Genomic DNA, 16,575 nt, shown 5'->3' with positions numbered 1-16,575 from the left:
TTTACAGTACTCCTTCTCTTCTTTCAGTGTGCAGGGCAGAGACATCAGCCGCTCCCCAGGGGGTGGAGCCAGCATTGTGGAAGGCAGGCACAGCCCTATCCAAGGTTCAGGTGCAACTCCTCCCTCCCATCTAGATGCAGATCTCTCTATTCACCACTGGGTGACTCAGCCTGCCTCCTGGAATTCCACATCCCTGTCACTCTCAAAACCAGACATAGGAATACACAGCCTAGCAGAGGAAGGTTTGAATGGTCAGACAAGCAAATAACTACTTTCTAAAAGTGGTATTTGCAAACACAGAATATTAAAATAAACTTTACTAAAAGATGTATTTTATTATTCTGATCCAGGCATACTAAACTCGAATTCCTACCATGGTCTCTGAGACAGTTAGGATTATAAAATGTAATAACTCTAGCAGCCCCTTCTGGCCTATGGAGAACAGGTAGCCTTGCAATAGTGAAAAACAAAAATGGCTGTAATTCACTATTAGGACATGCCACATACATCAGGGCTTGTCCTACCTTATACTTACAATGCACCCTGCCCTTGGGCCTACCATAGGGGTGACTGATATGAAGAAAAGGGAAGGTTTAGGGACTGGGAAGTGGGTGTACTTGCCCAGTCAGCATGACAGTCCCAGACTGCATGCAGGCTCTGAAATGGCAGACCTTAGACACATTTTACACGGCTGCTTCTGTGGGTGGCACAACCAGTGCTGCAGGCCCACCAGCAGCATTTGGATTTACACGCCCATGGCACACTCAGTGTACTAGACTAGGGTCTGACAAGTAAACCAAATAGCCAAACATGGAACCACTGATTCATACATCAATTTACTATAGGGAGCACTTGCACTGTGGCACTGAATAGCATTGGCACAGTGCCCAAAGCATCTAGCACCAGCAAAAATCCATGAGGCAAAAGCAACAAGCATTTACAATGCAATGGTCTCGGCATTATTAAAGGTAGAGCTATTGGCATTGCTCGTGAATTTTTTTTTTAAATCATAAATAAATAGCATTGTCATTTACATTGCCAATAGCTTAATCGTTAAATAAATGGCATTGCACTCACACTCTGCACTCTGAATCTGCACTCTCACTGAGCACTCTGCACTCTGAATCTGCACTCGCACTCTGCACTCTGAATCTGTACTCTGATTCTGCACTCTGCACTCACACTCTGAATCTGCACTCTGCACTCACACTCCGAATCTGCACTCTGCACTCACACTCTGAATCTGCACTCTGAATTTGCACTCTGAATCTGCACCCACACTCTGAATCTGCACTCTGAATCTGCACTCACACTCTGAATCTGCACTCACACTCTGAATCTGCACTCTGAATGTGCACTCACACTCTGAATCTGCACTCACACAGTGAATCTGCACTCTGCACTCACACTCTGAATCTGCACTCTGCACTCACACTCTGAATCTGCACTCTGTACTCACACTCTGAATCTGCACTCTGCACTCACACTCTGAATCTGCACTCTAACTGACTGACCTCGGCATTAACACCCCCTCGGCGAGGGTTGCCCTGGAAACAAAGCTTCCTGTGCGTAATCCAACATTATCGAGCTCTTTATCCCGCATGTGACCTCTTAATTACTTGCTAAATTAGAATGGTTTTCTGAAAATCACAGGCGTGGTTAATGTAAGCTTACAGAGCTGGTCAAGCTACGATGACACTAAATTCACAAGGAATTGACTCAACATGATCCCTGCAGGCGCCCCTTTCATAGGGAAGATGGCCTGTCCCTGTTTGCGCGGCGTGTCCTGATAATTGTAGAGAGGGCCATAGACTATGCAGCTGTGCCCAGTGATCCAGCCGATGTCTGCAACACAACCAAACACATCTCCATCGTGGTAATCGAAGACGTACTTATAGATCAGTGCCAGGCGGGCAACTAGAGCCAAATTTAGGGGGGGGGGGCTGAAAAATATTTCGGCGGGGGGGCTAATTCTTCCAACCACAGACAGAGTCACTGTAAGAATGGGTGAACAGAACAAAAGCCTCATTTACAATGAATGGTCTTTTAAAGACCTGTTAAGTACTAGGGTGCGGCTGCAATTAAATGCTCGCTGTAGGAGAGTAGGGTCTGCAATCCTATGGTCACCCCCGATTTTTGCTTTTTGCTTCACTGGTTTACGACTTTCCCTGGCTGTGGGCCTGCTAATCAGACCCACAGCCTAGCTGTGCTCTCTCTAAATTGACAACCATGTACCTTAGGTGCATATCTAATTGGATACTGAGTCACCTTATCAGTCCCTGTACAGTGTACCTTAGGTACCCAGGGCATAGGTGCACCCAGGGCCTACCAGGGGCTGCAGCATGTATTATGCCACCCCTGGCTGGCCATCCAAATCTGACACAACTGGATGATCAATCAGCTGGGGCAAGGTGGTATAATCACCCTTTTCTTTAGATACAGTATCCCTATATATAAACCTAAAATGGACACATATCCTCCTATCAGCCACTCCTATGGCAGGCCTTATCAATCCTGAAGGCAGAGTGCTTGGAATTATGTGAGATGGTGCTCTAGCATGAGCTGAGCCTGTCTGCAGCTTTCGGAACCAAGTCCTTTAGCTGTTTCCATGATAACGCTATACCATATACTCTTAAGTGCATAATAATCCTCGCGGTTATTGCCAACTTTGGTATAACATTATCAAAACATGTTGAGTAAGGTGTCAAATGAATTGGAATACTACCCCCTCGCCAATTCTGGCGACGGGGGTAGCATTCCATCCTTCTAGAGGGACACGACATGTATGTAACTGTGAACCCCGGTTAAAGTTAACTCGAGCCTCAGCATCACAAAATGGATGCTGCAACCACAGACACAAGTCTGACCTCCTGCTGCTGGGAGTCCTTCCAGCGAGGGAGGCTCGGACAAAGGGTTTCCTGCCTTGGGAGGTGCTAGCACCACCCCAGACAGGATTTTGCGTATTAGGTAGGACAGGGCTGAAAGGAATGAGACATGCCTGGGGCACACAAGGTGTCCCTGTGCATACTCCGGTCTAAACCAGTTCCTGGGGCACTCCAGCCCCAGAGCTGGCTGAAGACCGGACAAAGGATAGGGGGTGTAACCACCCCCCTTCCTGGTCCCACCCAGAGGAGGGACCTAGTCGTAGTACAGCCCCCTTTAGCCGGATAAAGGTAGGAGCTGTTCCCATTCCAAATGAGATTATCCTGAACAACTTTACAAGAAGAAACTCTGGACTTCGACGTTCTGCTCCACAGAAGACTGAAGAAATCTCCCTTGTGGGCAAGGAGTGTCCACCCCGCACAAGCAGGCACCATCAGCGTCCAGCGGCTTCCCTTTGTCGTCTTCCTGCAAGGATCCAGACTTCAGAGCCCGACGAGACCCGGATTCCCAGACCTCTCCGACCTCTACCTACATCTGCAGCTCAGCTGAGACCCGTGGGTGCGACGAGACACATGGGACCGACCATCTTGAAAGAAGCAGCACTTCGCTCCAGCACAATTTCAGAGGTATCCTCGTCCAAGTGCTTTGGGGACTGAGAAGCCCCGACCCCGAACAGCTCCTGCACCGAAGACCAGCCCTCCAGCATCCACGAGATCTGCGTGGGGCCCTTCTGCCTGTTTGCTGCTCGACGCATTGTCTGGTCACTTGCCGGCTGGCTTGTGACCTCCTAGACGACGAACTCCGAAATCTTCACTGCTGGTCTGGTTGCTCCAGACTGGACCTCCTGGTCCACTCCTGACGCCGTTTCCACCCACTGCGTGGGTTGCCTTTGCCAAGGCCTGTTGACTCCGAATCCGAAGCCAACACCGCCGACAGCGAGAGCCTGCGTGGGACAGCTCGTGCCTCCATCCTGGTCGTCGAAGACACCACCTGGTCCACGTGGCTGCAGAGACAAGCGTCCACCTTCACCTGATCGCGACAAAGACATCTGGTTCCACTCCTGGTTCCACTCCAGTCACTGGCTAGTGACTTTGAACATTGTCCCCTCTGCTTTCAGGTTCTTCTCTTCACTGATCCACCTTTGGATCACACCGGACATCTTCCTCCTGACTGCCTGCAGCATCATATCCTCCAGGCTCCATAGACTTCAACGCCAGAACCCGACACAACTTGGCACCTATGCACCCGCAGCCTGTGGGTGAGGTAACACGAGCATTTCGGTGCTCAAGGGTAGCTTGACTCTCCTAGTGTCCAGTTCCACAGTCGTTTTAGTTCTACCTAGTCAGGATTGTCGGTACTCACCTTTTTCTTGAACTGCACTGTCCATAGACACTGTTACGCATCTCACGTGTGAGTTCACACTCTGCACACGCGTACCGTGGGCCTCCTATTACCTACCTAGAGTTAGTATAGCATGGTCCCAGTGATCCTACAGCCTCTGGACAGCTCCATTCCTTTCATCGACTTTCACATTGCACTTACTTAGTATATGGTTTGTCGTGCCCCTAGGGCACCATTTTAATTTGTGCAACTTAAACGTATTTTTCCTAAGAGATTGTCATGTGCTTAGCCCTCTGATCTCATAAAGAGTTCAGAGGTGCATGTTAGTTAAGAAATACTTGTTTATTTTCATAACAACCTGTGTGGTGTCCTTTCAGTTGGTATTCAAGGGGTTATATGTGGTAAAACAGCTGGCTTCACATGCCAAAAGAGTTTAGCCTGAGACTGCTTTGTCCATGCTACCATTAGGATAGCTGGTCTATAAGGTTGACTTACAACCAATCACCATAAGGGTTGTTTGGACTGATACAAGGTGATCACTAGAACTAGTGAGCATCATATATCAGGCCAACTTCTCACACTCGCCAGCCCGCGAAGACATGTCAGCCCGGACTGACAGACAGGACGGGGGGGGGGAGGGCTGATGCCCCGTGAGCTCAATCTCAATGGGTGTTGCGCGCCTGGAGCGCTGTGTGCAGCAGGTACCCAGCCTAAGTGTGCACCAGACCCTTGGGCTTCCCAGTGCTCCCCAATGTGTATAGCAGGACCTGCAGGTCCTCACTCTCCATGGCAACCGGAGCACATTTTATGTCCTCCTTCATCATTTCCTCTTCCAGGGAAACGACCAGCTTTGACATTGGCACCTTAAGATCCGTCCGCATGGCCACCAGCACCCGCTTCACCAACGGGCAGTGCTTCACTGCCTCATCCACAGTCTTCTTAAGTTCTGCGATCTTCCCACCTCGCAGGCCCCGATTCACAGTGACCACCTGCTGAGACTCAGCGTCCCGGATTCGGTCTGCCAAGGCCTCAGCGCTGAACCCTGCAAAAACCAAATAGTGGATGGCCCCAATGCTGGCACATGCCAGCATGGTGGCCACTGCCAGCAGGCATGAAGGCATGTAGATGGTGACTCTGTCCCCCTTCCTGATGCCGTGTCGCTTCAGAGTATTTCCCAGTCGACATGTCATTTCCAGCAGCTCTCTATATGAAATATGCTCCTCATTGCCGTGTTCATCCTTTTCCCAAATCAGGGCTACTTTATCTGGAGACGAGTGGACGTGTCGGTCTAGGCAGTTTACTGACACATTTAGCTGCCTCCCTGGGAACCATTTCACCTGGCCCCCACTAAGGTCCCCCTCCAGTACAGTCTGGAAAGGGTGTAGCCACATCAGCCGGCTCCTGGCTAGGGCCCCACAAAATGTCCCGGCCTTTTCCACCGACATCCTGTACAGACTTAGGGGGTCCACCACCACTTCCGGGAACGAGGCCGCCTCGGGCATGTGTGCAGTGATGGAACCCCCGCTCCAGGCTCGGATGGCCCCAGCATCTAAGGTCCCCCCAGAGCCTCAAGGAAGGGCTCGGAGGCAGCGAACCCCCAGCTTTATCAGAGCCATGACAGAGGGAGCACGAAAGGATTTCGGCAAAACAGGTGTTAACGGTCCCATGCAGTTGCTTAGTCACACCGTGAGTAACAGGAGCTGTCTCATATTGGGCGTGTCAGCTCAGGAGCTGTCTCATACCAGGAGCAGTGTGCCTTCTCGCCCACTGTCCGAATGAAGCAGGAAGTCTCAGCTTGTGCTCTCACACGTTGAGTGACAGGGGTTGTCTCACGCTCAAAAGTATCAGGAGCTATCTCTCACTGTGAGAGTCAGGGCACCCTCACACTGTGTGCCAGGAGCTCGCTCACACTCAGACTGTCGGGAGTCTCTCGGTGAGCATGAGGGTCTTCCTCTCACTGCTGGTGTCAGGTCAGCGCAGGAGGTTTGTACTCTTCTCTCGATCACAGTGCGTCTGTGGGGTCCCGCCCGCAGCGTCCTGTGACTGTCTCGTTGGATGCAGCAGGTGTCTCTTTTAAAATGTGAAAGTATTTGCTTGGTAAAGTTAGGCAGCCACGGTGAGAGGACGACTCTACAGCTGGTAGTTCATTAAGTGATGGGGCTTGAGTGAGGGCGCTACGCAGATTTACGCAATCCTCAGTAGTTAGGTTCTCTGACGGTGGAGGTCTCTTTCCAGTTGTAGGTTGTCCGTCTCTGGCAGTGGTCGTCTAGTCTCCGTACAGCTGCAAGTCGCCCGTCTCTGGCGGTGGTTGTCTCTGTACAGCTCTGTAGGTCGCCCGTCTCGTCTTCGTCATGCAGTGCCCGCCGCCGCCTCCTTGCTCTGCCTGGGGATGTCAGCTCCCCTGGGTCCCGCTCCGCTCACTAGTTGGCGCTTTGTCTCCCTCGCAGTTGAAAATGGCGACCCCCTCCCGACCACCAGCAGTTACTGCCTTACCCAAAGTATGTCAGCAGGAGCGGACAAATGGGGCTTTAGCTGTAGTTTAGTTGCAAGATAGGAGCGAGGCGGAGGGCTACCACTAAATATGTATTGCGATTTATTTAGCGCACGTATCACCCAAAGGCATCAAGGCGCTTGCCTTGGGAACCCGTTCTGGTATTCCCCTGTGAGATAACCCCAGCAGGGTATCCACAAGGTAAAAGCCAGGCATCCCGCCACGAGGGGCCGTAGTGGAGATTAAGCAAGCTATTGCCCAGAGTCGCAGAGTGTGAACCCGTGAGTCTAGTAGGCACCGGAACGAGAATTATCGAGTCCGTGGAATTTTTGAGCCCAAGACCCGCCAAGGCGGGGAATTGAACCCTGGTCCAGGACCGATCTCAGCTTCCAGGTCTGCCGCCTCTAACCCCTGAGCCACACTTCTCCTAATATCATTAGGAGAGAGATGAATAACGATTAGAAGGAGTCTTATGGAAGCAAGCAGATGGATGCAAGAGCCGGACGCGGTCGGGGAGAAATGGCTGCCTGCAAAGCTCCGAAATTTTCGGATTCGGGCGTGTTTAGGCTTCTGAGTGACGGATGACGTCACAGGGCGAAAGAACGCCAAAAACACGCCCCCGAATCCGAAAGAGACATGGCTTCATTGGAGTGACTCCCCTCTCCTCCAATGGCTGGCCTCCGTTTAGGAAGCCAGCCAATGGAGGAGAGACGAAAAGAGAGGCGGGATAAAGCAGCCACTCTAAGAAACAATAATTCCCTGGACTTCCGGCTTGGCCTGCGGCCAAGCCTACGGTCCCTCAACGTAAAAATTGAAGGGAGACCCACGCCAATGGTGCCAGGTCTAACAATGGTAATTTGCAAAAACTGAGAAATGCAGTTTTCAAAGTTTCATGTTGCGCACACACATGCCCTTGAGGCATGTGTGTGCGCAACATGGGTGCATGTCACTATTTCAGGTGTGCTACAGGGTGTCATTTTGACAACCTTGCACCCTTGCAATTGCATGCGCAATTTGAGAGTAGCTATTGGTACTCGCAAATTACACAGGCAATCTCCCATTCATTCCTATGGGCCTGTAGACACATAGGAATGAATGGGAAACAATTCCTTAATTGTGACTCGCAATTTGCGCGTCGCAATTAAGGAATTTGTAGGAATCGATATTTTCTCAGTGATTCCTACATGCATAGGCATTTGTGCTTCCTTATTAGCGAATCCTTATTTTTCGCTAATAAGGAATCGCAAATGGCATGTTTGATGCATGTGCCTGAAAGTGTCTAATCTATACTACTATTATAAAGTAAGAACTTTGAACCTTTGAGGCGGGTAAACTCGGGAACCACAGCGCCAATCCACACACCCGATACATCATTGTAATCGTCAGGGTGTGCAGATGGACATAGGCTATATAAACTATACAAATATGCGTTATTTAAAAAACTTTACATTAAAAAAAAAAGTAGTCCCGTCGAAGTAGCGCCGGCCGCGACCTGCGTGCTGACGTCAGGAGCACGGGGAGGAGCGGCGTCCAGGAGCGCGAGGAGGAGCGGTGGACATGGTGTGGGGGAGGAGCGGTGAGGAGCGGCGGACAGGCGGTGAGGAGCGGCGGACAGGCGGACAGGCGGGAGGAGCAGTGAGGAGTGGCAGAGCGGTGAACTGAGGAGCGCAGGGGAGGAGCGGCGGCTGAGGTAAGGCTCCGGGGGACCCACGGACAATGTCGGGGCAGGCGGGGGGCGGGCGGGGGCCCGCGCTGCTGGTAAATGTCTGAGCAGGCGGGGGCCCGGGCTTCTGGACAATGTCGGGGCGGGCGGGGGTCACGTCACGGATAGAGCCAAACAGCAGCAATGTCACATCGCTACAAAAGAAAAGAACACTGTGCTCAATACCAAGAACCCCAAATAACAAAGGGCACTAATGATCTCAGCGGGGGCCCGGGCTGCGGGACAATGTCGGGGCGTCAGGGAAGCCTGATTGCTCCCGGACAAGGTCGGGACAGGCTGCTAGTTCACATATAAAGTTGGTAGTGTGCTTGTCCATCTTAAATCCTGACGAGTTCAGGCTCCCATCATGATCCTTGAACACAGGTGCAAACAGGTTAAGGAGGAAAGTAGCCACAGGCATTAAATGCTGGCTGCGATATGCCCCAGTAGTCCTTAGATAATACAATGATCAGCGTGCAGTGCAAATGTAATACTCCAGTACCAAACGCACTTGCCGTGCAATTATGTCCTGGTTAAATATCATCAGAACCACTGCATTAACCTTATTGTTCGAAATGCATCAATGCTGGCAACATGAAAGTGACTACGTGCATTTAAAATATGTAAAATTGATTTCCTTCGCACACTGTAACCACTTAAAAAATTATCTTTTCAACACAAGGAAATCTGGAACCAAGAAGAGTCCGTGACATACTCCTCTTCTCTTCCTCCGGTCACCTTGCATGTTTCATAATTCTGGATAATCCTCTATTGAAACGCAGGTAAGCGGATCATGCACCCAATGTTTCTGTACACCAAACAGCAAACAATTCTGCCATTGAAAGGGAGCCCTAGACCCAGCAGAGGAGCTTCACACACGGGAATGGAGCATCAGTAATCAATCTAACCAGAAAAGAAAAATGTGGAAGCCAAGTTTCAAAGTTCCAACTGTTTAATTCATAAATAAAGTTGGCAGCGTGCTTGTCTGATCTTAAACCCTGACACGTTTCAGCTCCCATCACGAGCATTGATCACAGGTGCAAACAGGATAACGAGTAGGTAACCACATGCTTTAAATGGTCATCAATCATGCTGCAGAATCAAACTCTGTCAGCACATTTGATGAACGTGAACATTTATTATAATATGTGCAGCACAGGGACAGGCAACTAGCAGCCGAGTGTCCAACAAGAGGTAGTCTCACACGATCTTTTAATGTCTGAAATCACAAAAGAAGTTGTTGCTATACATGTCCAGTAAAATCACAAGAATAAGACAGGTTCTCAGAAATGATGGAGAGGGGCGCCACCTGCCCATCACCAGACTCTACAGGTTACACAATTATTAAACACCAGGCCAATCAGGATAGGCCAATACTGTGTGACACCTGCATGGTGTAAGGTAGTAGGTGTTACGGCGGGATTTTTGATCTCTTATCAGATCACTATAGATCTAGATCCCACTCAGGTCGACTGAACCTTTATTACCTGTCATAGAGTATGAAGTAATCCACTACTAGGTTAATCAGTTCAAGACTTTACACAACTCTGAAGAACCACTTACTACGAATAAGTTTTAAAGTTTTATTATAAAGCCAAAGATAACTGGAGATACAAACATCTCAATATAAGGTTCAAAAGATACACTGGCATCAATACAAACATGAATTCTCTAAATGCTCTTAGGCGACAGAAGAATATCACCAAGACTGATTCAAAGATCAGCAAGTTTGCAAGAATAGACACAAGTTGTAACTTGAGCGTCATTTACAAAAGGAGGAAAAATCCAGATTAGACTGTCCCTACACTAGACTAAGTGACATCCCTACTTAGCAGGATCTTAACCTAAAAAGGTGTCAGCCGTGGTGACTTCCAAAGAAGATCACTCACTTTCCCTTAGTCTTTGTTGTAAATCTGTGCATCGCAGTTATGCCCTCTCTGCCTACCCATCCGCTCTCTAAGGTTCCTCAGGCCATCTGCTCTAACTCCACCCAGGGGTGCTGTCCCTAATACAAAATCACAATTACAGTAGAAACTCCCCTCAGAGACGCCCCTCACGTACACCCCTCACGTGGTGTCGGTTCTGGCTTTTTCCATGCTGATACTCCTCTGGGCTCCTTGTTAGCGTTGACCTTGCTTCTCAGGCTTTTCTCCGGCAAGACGGTACCCCCCAGGAAATTCCTGAAGCCTCCTCCAGGCCTGTGCCTGTCTCCCAGAACAGAGCTCTATTCATCACTCTCTTGATTGGAACCCCCTCGCACCTGCAAACAGACACCCATGAAGTGGGCCCCAAATTCCGGCCTCCAGCTTATCTCACAAGTCGTAAACCTTCGAGCATGGTCCACAATTTATGCTTAACACGACCTGATTTTAACTAGCACATGCAGATCAAAAGAAACGACCTTATCTCTCCAGGCCTACTAGAATTACATGAAACAGGCCTGTGCACTCTATGAACCTTCTCAGCCTAAACAGTATTCTAACTTATTACACACACTGGTTATAGGAAACACTTCTATAAAACATATATTTTCAGTCTATGATCAATAATACTTTGAATTAAAACAGCAGTAATCCATATCATGTTAAATGGTAAAGGCACATTCTTTTTCAGTGAACTGCCATGAGGCCTACACATTTCTACGTTTGGCAGCATTACATTCTCCTCTGCAACGGCCACATAACATGGAATTTAATATCATTCTAACATCTCTAAACATTACTACATTAGCTTTTCACACTGATATATGCACTCTGTATTAATTAAACACTATTATATGTATGCACTCTATAAATTCGACACTCTTATATGTTCCTTTAACTAGACTGGTGCAACGTGCTTGTAAATATGGTGCACTTCTACGTTTTACTTGATTTGCGCTCTCTCATGGGGTCTTGTTACCTACATGTTCTTTGACTATGACAGCTGGGATTTTCCTATCTAATGCAATGTGCTAGTGACGTAACTATTATCTGAAAGATTTGCAATATTTGTCCAGTGCCAGTGCAGGCAGAAAGGATAAGAATGCTCTGTATTCGGTGCGTTACTTTTGCACAGCGCAACGTGGTACATGCGTGACGCAGAGCTCTCATAAAGATTTATGAAGCTATGCAAAGTTACCCTGCCTGGCTTTGAGTGGCCTCATAAATCAAGAGTGAGGGGATGCAGAGCAAATCGCTGCGTAGTCTTACTCTGCACAGGAGGCGTTCCATGGGCGTTGTAATGCGTTTTCATATGCCACACCCATTGAGTTTGATGCTACAAATTGATGTAAACATGGGAAGTGCCAGACCCGTACGCCTCCCGAGGTGAGGCATAACCAGGAGAAGTAATTGTATTTCTCCTTGTTTTTTTCCTCTTGCCATGTGCGCTGCTTTCTGCTGCACACACAGAAAGAGGAAAACCAGTGTTTAATTTGAGCTGATTGTTTCTTGTGCTCAGCACCAGCACTTAATCATCAACAGTGATGCTTTTCATGAGCACCAGTTAAGGACACATTCATTTATGGTTGGCATGGGAAGATTACGTGATTTGCCTAGAATCAAAGGATGTTGAGCTGACGCCGAAACTCGAACTTGGTGCCCTAGCTCGAATGTCAGAGGCTCTGACATTGTGCCACATCCAGTTCCCACTTTCATGAGTAGTAGTTGGTTCTTTTTTAGGTGGCGCTAACATGAGAAATGGGCTCGTGCAAACTGGTTTCCGATGAAAGCCCCAGCACTTATTATTTTTACAAATTAACCACTGAGGAAAAAAACTCTTTAGATTGTTTTTGTGCAGGAAGGTGACCCTTCCTGCACAAAAACAATCCTGGCTGCAACAGAGGCCTCCATTGCACCATGATTGCAGCTAGGCTGCCAATATGGCACCAGCGCAGGCAGAAACAACAGGAATACAGCGTATTGCACATGTAAACAACAATGGGAGAATTCTATATGTGTTAAATTTGAAATGTTTCAAACTATGTGTAGACAATCTATCAAGATTGCATGAAAGTCCAGCATACGTGCTCCATTTAAAGGTATGCAGTTCCTGGGAGGGAGGGTGTCAGGTCAGACATATAGGAAGCAAAGGTGGGGGATGGATCCTTTTGGAACTAGGGTCCCCACACACCCATGTGGGTGTCATGTTTCATTATAGGGCTTGTTCGTCATCTGGCTGGTGCTGCAATGCCCGACAGGCACCCTCAAGGGGTCTCTTTATCAGAGATCTTTTGGCCCAATGCTGTATGTGAAGTGCAAGTATGGGGCCCTGGGTGCAGTTTGGTGAAGGGATAGGTGTAAGTGTATTATGGGTAGTGAATTAAAATAGACTAAGAAAATCTCTGAAAAGAATTTTAATCTACGAGTAAGTGTGTCCAGTTACAAATGTGGTTGCCACCAAGAAAGAGTATGATCCCAGGTGGCCAAAAGAAAGGAGTTAAAAGGTCAAAATCTGTCTTGCCATGATGGAGTCAATAATGATCAGGGGGCAATTCGTCAGGACCAGTTGAATCTAATCTTTACAGCGTGTGGAACCAATGGTGAAATATATACGGAATCCCAACACGCAGTACCCTACATCGGTGTACCTTAAAAATAGGTGTCTAAAGGCTGACCTGAAATAGTAAACGCGGAAATAACACAATTGAATGATTTAATCAAATAAAACATCTTACACTAATGGTAGAGCATGTAACATGTGAAATGCGACCAACTGTGATCATGTCACACAGGGATGATAAAAACAAGCTAAGGAAAAACATATGGCAAACAGGTGACAAACATACGTGGAGGCATAATTTTAATACAATGTAAACATGAAGGATGAATCACTTACCCAATTTGGGTAGTATGACTGCCTCCTCATGAAAGCGCTGAGGTCATGCTAAACTTTAGCATGCTGTGGGAAAAAAATATAAACAATGAAAAGGCCAGAGGGATCACCCTGGTATTTAAAAATGTGACAAGTACTGATGTAGTACTTACATAGTCCTGGTGACAATACACAAATGACCTACCCTGTCTCAAGCACCTTGGAAGTGAGGGCAAAGGTGAGTTCAGCTGTTTTTTTCCTGTGTATTGTCCGTTAATCACTCTTAGGTTGTAGTTAGTGCGTTAAGAGATCAGCACTATTGGGGATGCGTGGGCGCCATATTGGACAAGTAGGTTCATAGTAAAGTGTTCCCAAATGGGGCATTAGCGTGTTCAAGTATGCGGGCCTATGGATTGCCATCCATTATGTAGGGAGCTGAGTTGCATAAAGGCCCATAGAGGTCGGCCCGGGAAGACCAGGCCCGGGCTACTATAGAGTGACACTCACGGTGTCACTGTGGGCGGGTAGGTAAAGTGGGGCTGCCTAATGTCACAGAACGACTCATTGATAGGAGTGGCGCAGTTGGTCATGAACCCGGCAGAGAGTGTTCCGAGGCCCACATCGCATGTGGCTGGGGTGCGAGGGAAAGCCTCCTACGAAGCGGTGCCAATGCTAGCAAAAGTCAGAAGTCCGCAGCTCTGTCTATTACGCCACGTCCTCTCCCCAGTTTCATGGTTAGTAGTTCGCTCTGCTTTAGGCAGCGTTAACTGGAGAAATGGGCTGGTGCAAGCTGTCTTCTGATGAGAGTCCTGACACTTTTTTTATTTTTATAAATTAACCACTGAGGAAAACACATCTTTGGGTTTGAAATTGAAAAACGATCCTGCCTGAAAGGGAGGCCCCCTTGCAACATGGTGCAAAGGTTCCTGCATATTGGCGCTAAGCTGCCAAAATGCCGCCAGCGCAGGCAGAAAGGACTGTTGTGTTCATTATACGTGTGTCCCTCTTGGGACACCTTACCCTGCGTGGGAGTTAGTGTCCCTGTGTGGACACCGTACCAGCAGTGAGGTCACCAGCTGATAACTGTCAGAACTGACAGTTACCAGCTGATCGCCGAGCTGACTGCAGCTGCGCTCCACGTTAAGGAGCATGCGTGTTGGCCTATTAATAAAGGAGTTAAGAACTTTCATCTTGTCCTGGTATTCTTAACAAAACTGGCGACGAGGGGCCAACACGCAAGAACCCACAGAGAAAAGAAAAAAAAAAGAAACAGTCACCCGGAAAAAAAACTTCACTGGCAAAGAGGATAAAATGAAAAATAATAATAACTGATGAAAGGAAGGCGTCTATATAGAAGAGCGACGAGCTGGTAATCGGGAAAAACTGAGGAGTAAGGAGCCAATGAACTGTGAGTGAACTGACGCGTCGGCTGGTGTGTGAAGCGAAGGCACAGTGAATGAATTTTAAGCAGTTTTCAGCGGCGAAAATGAAAGGAAGACAGAATTAAGCCTGATATCATGGAAAAAAAGAAGTGAACGTTGAAAACTAATTTGAGAGAAGTAGCGTTCAACTGCCAAGCAAACGGACAAGAGAAACGGCCGTTTGCAGTGAACTGACAAGGAGGAGCTGAAGTAATCGGAGCCGGCAACTACGTCATTGTGTCAACACGAAGTGTGTGGAAATAAGGTGCTGAGGAACAGATTCATTGGCAGCAATTAGCGTATAAAACGGATGAAAAGCTGTAAAATCAGGCACTTTGGGAATAATAATACTTGAGCGCCGGAGGTGTAGAAGTACAGCAGCCGAGCTAACTGACAAAACCAACAGCCGCAGCTGTGAACTGTCATTAACAGCTGAGGAGAATCGGAGCCGATGGCAATGTCATCGCGCCGTAAGAAATTGACGTGGCGGCCATTTTAGGTGTCAAACAAACACGCATTGAACCCAGCGTTCTAGTGCAGCAAAACTTAAACCAGGAAGTAATGCAGAGTGCGAACACGACGCGATCGAGCAGATCTCTTCAGTGATCTAAGAAGTAGATGTGCACCGAAGCACCAACAAGAACCGGGAGAAAAACGGTAAATTCGAAATAATCTATTTACTTTGAACTTTTCAGCAACGTACAGTGACTTGAATTAGCAATTAGTAATGCTTATTAGATTTCTGTACAACCAAACTAACTACAGAATAAGGAAGGTGACATTGGTGCAGCAGCGCATTAAATAGAAAAGCAGTATTTACTCAAAACATTACAAATATAAGCGTACTACGCTCATCTCTGAAGAAAAAAAAGGTGTACCTGCGCTTCTGCGCAACACTATAATCAGTGGAAAAAACGGTAAAATCTAATAAAAGAAAAATAGAAGAATAATAAATATATATATACTTGCAGCAAATTTCAGTGACTAAAACCTTAGCAATTGGAAAACGCACATGGGACTTTAGCAGATAAACCTTTCAACAGCAATAGAAAGGTCTTACAGGTTAAATAGTGGCAATACATTGGAAAGTCACAACTTATAGAAGCCATTAGACCAAACCCCCAGAATGAGTGACTTGGCTACAGGATGCATATGGAACCTCTGACCCCCTGAGGCATTTCTGCGTGCAGGTTGTGTACCAGTTTTAAAATGGGAAGAGTGGAAGGACTATTTCCTCAACTACATTTCCACAATTGAAGAAGATGCAGAGTTGAAGCCCGAAAAAAAGTACAAGATGTTAATGCATAACTTAGGTGCAGGAGGAATAAAAGTGTATAATTCCATAAACAAAAAAACTAGGGGCGGAAAGGATGGTGACGTGTTCTCCAGCGCAATTGAAGACCTGAACGCATACTATAAGCCTACAGTTTGTGTTGGTGTAGACAGATACAAATTTTTCCATAGGAAACAAGGGAAGGAGGAGACAATAGATGACTACGTATCTGCCCTTAAGGATCTAGCGATTAACTGTCGTTTTGGAGGACTACACGATGAACTAATAAGGGATCAAATAGTGATGCAAGGCTCAAACGAGAACATTCAAGACAATCTTTGGGCTAAGGGGGAGTACCCACTGCAGAACATAATTGATATAGCGAGGAAAGCGGAACTTACGGGACGCTGTGCCAAAGCTGTGTTAAAAGACAAAGAAATAAAGAAAGAATCTGGCCAGGTCAGCAAGGTTTCTGATCAAAAAAGTTGGAAAGTCAGCAAGCAAACGGTAAGAAAGGAAGACAATATACAACCAGAAAGAAGACAAGAGAAACGGGGTAAGGGATATTGTTACCGATGCCTGAGCACTGCACACATGGCTTATGATTTTAGATGTCCCGCCCGTGAAGCAAGGTGCACATTCTGTGGCCTAATTGGTCACTTCAACAAGG

The 16,575-nt window shown here is 47.6% G+C and overlaps 1 pseudogene; it reads right to left on the bottom strand.

Moving 5' to 3' along the window:
- Nucleotides 1-1,687: 1,687 nt before the first annotated feature.
- LOC147728669 (acetyl-coenzyme A synthetase 2-like, mitochondrial pseudogene) lies at nt 1,688-5,840 on the bottom strand (annotated as a pseudogene).
- Nucleotides 5,841-16,575: the final 10,735 nt, after the last annotated feature.

This window comes from Lissotriton vulgaris, chromosome 3_1 (assembly GCF_964263255.1).
Source record: "Lissotriton vulgaris chromosome 3_1, aLisVul1.2, whole genome shotgun sequence".
NCBI classification, from domain to species: domain Eukaryota; kingdom Metazoa; phylum Chordata; class Amphibia; order Caudata; family Salamandridae; genus Lissotriton; species Lissotriton vulgaris.
This window is presented reverse-complemented; position numbering and strand designations above follow the sequence as displayed.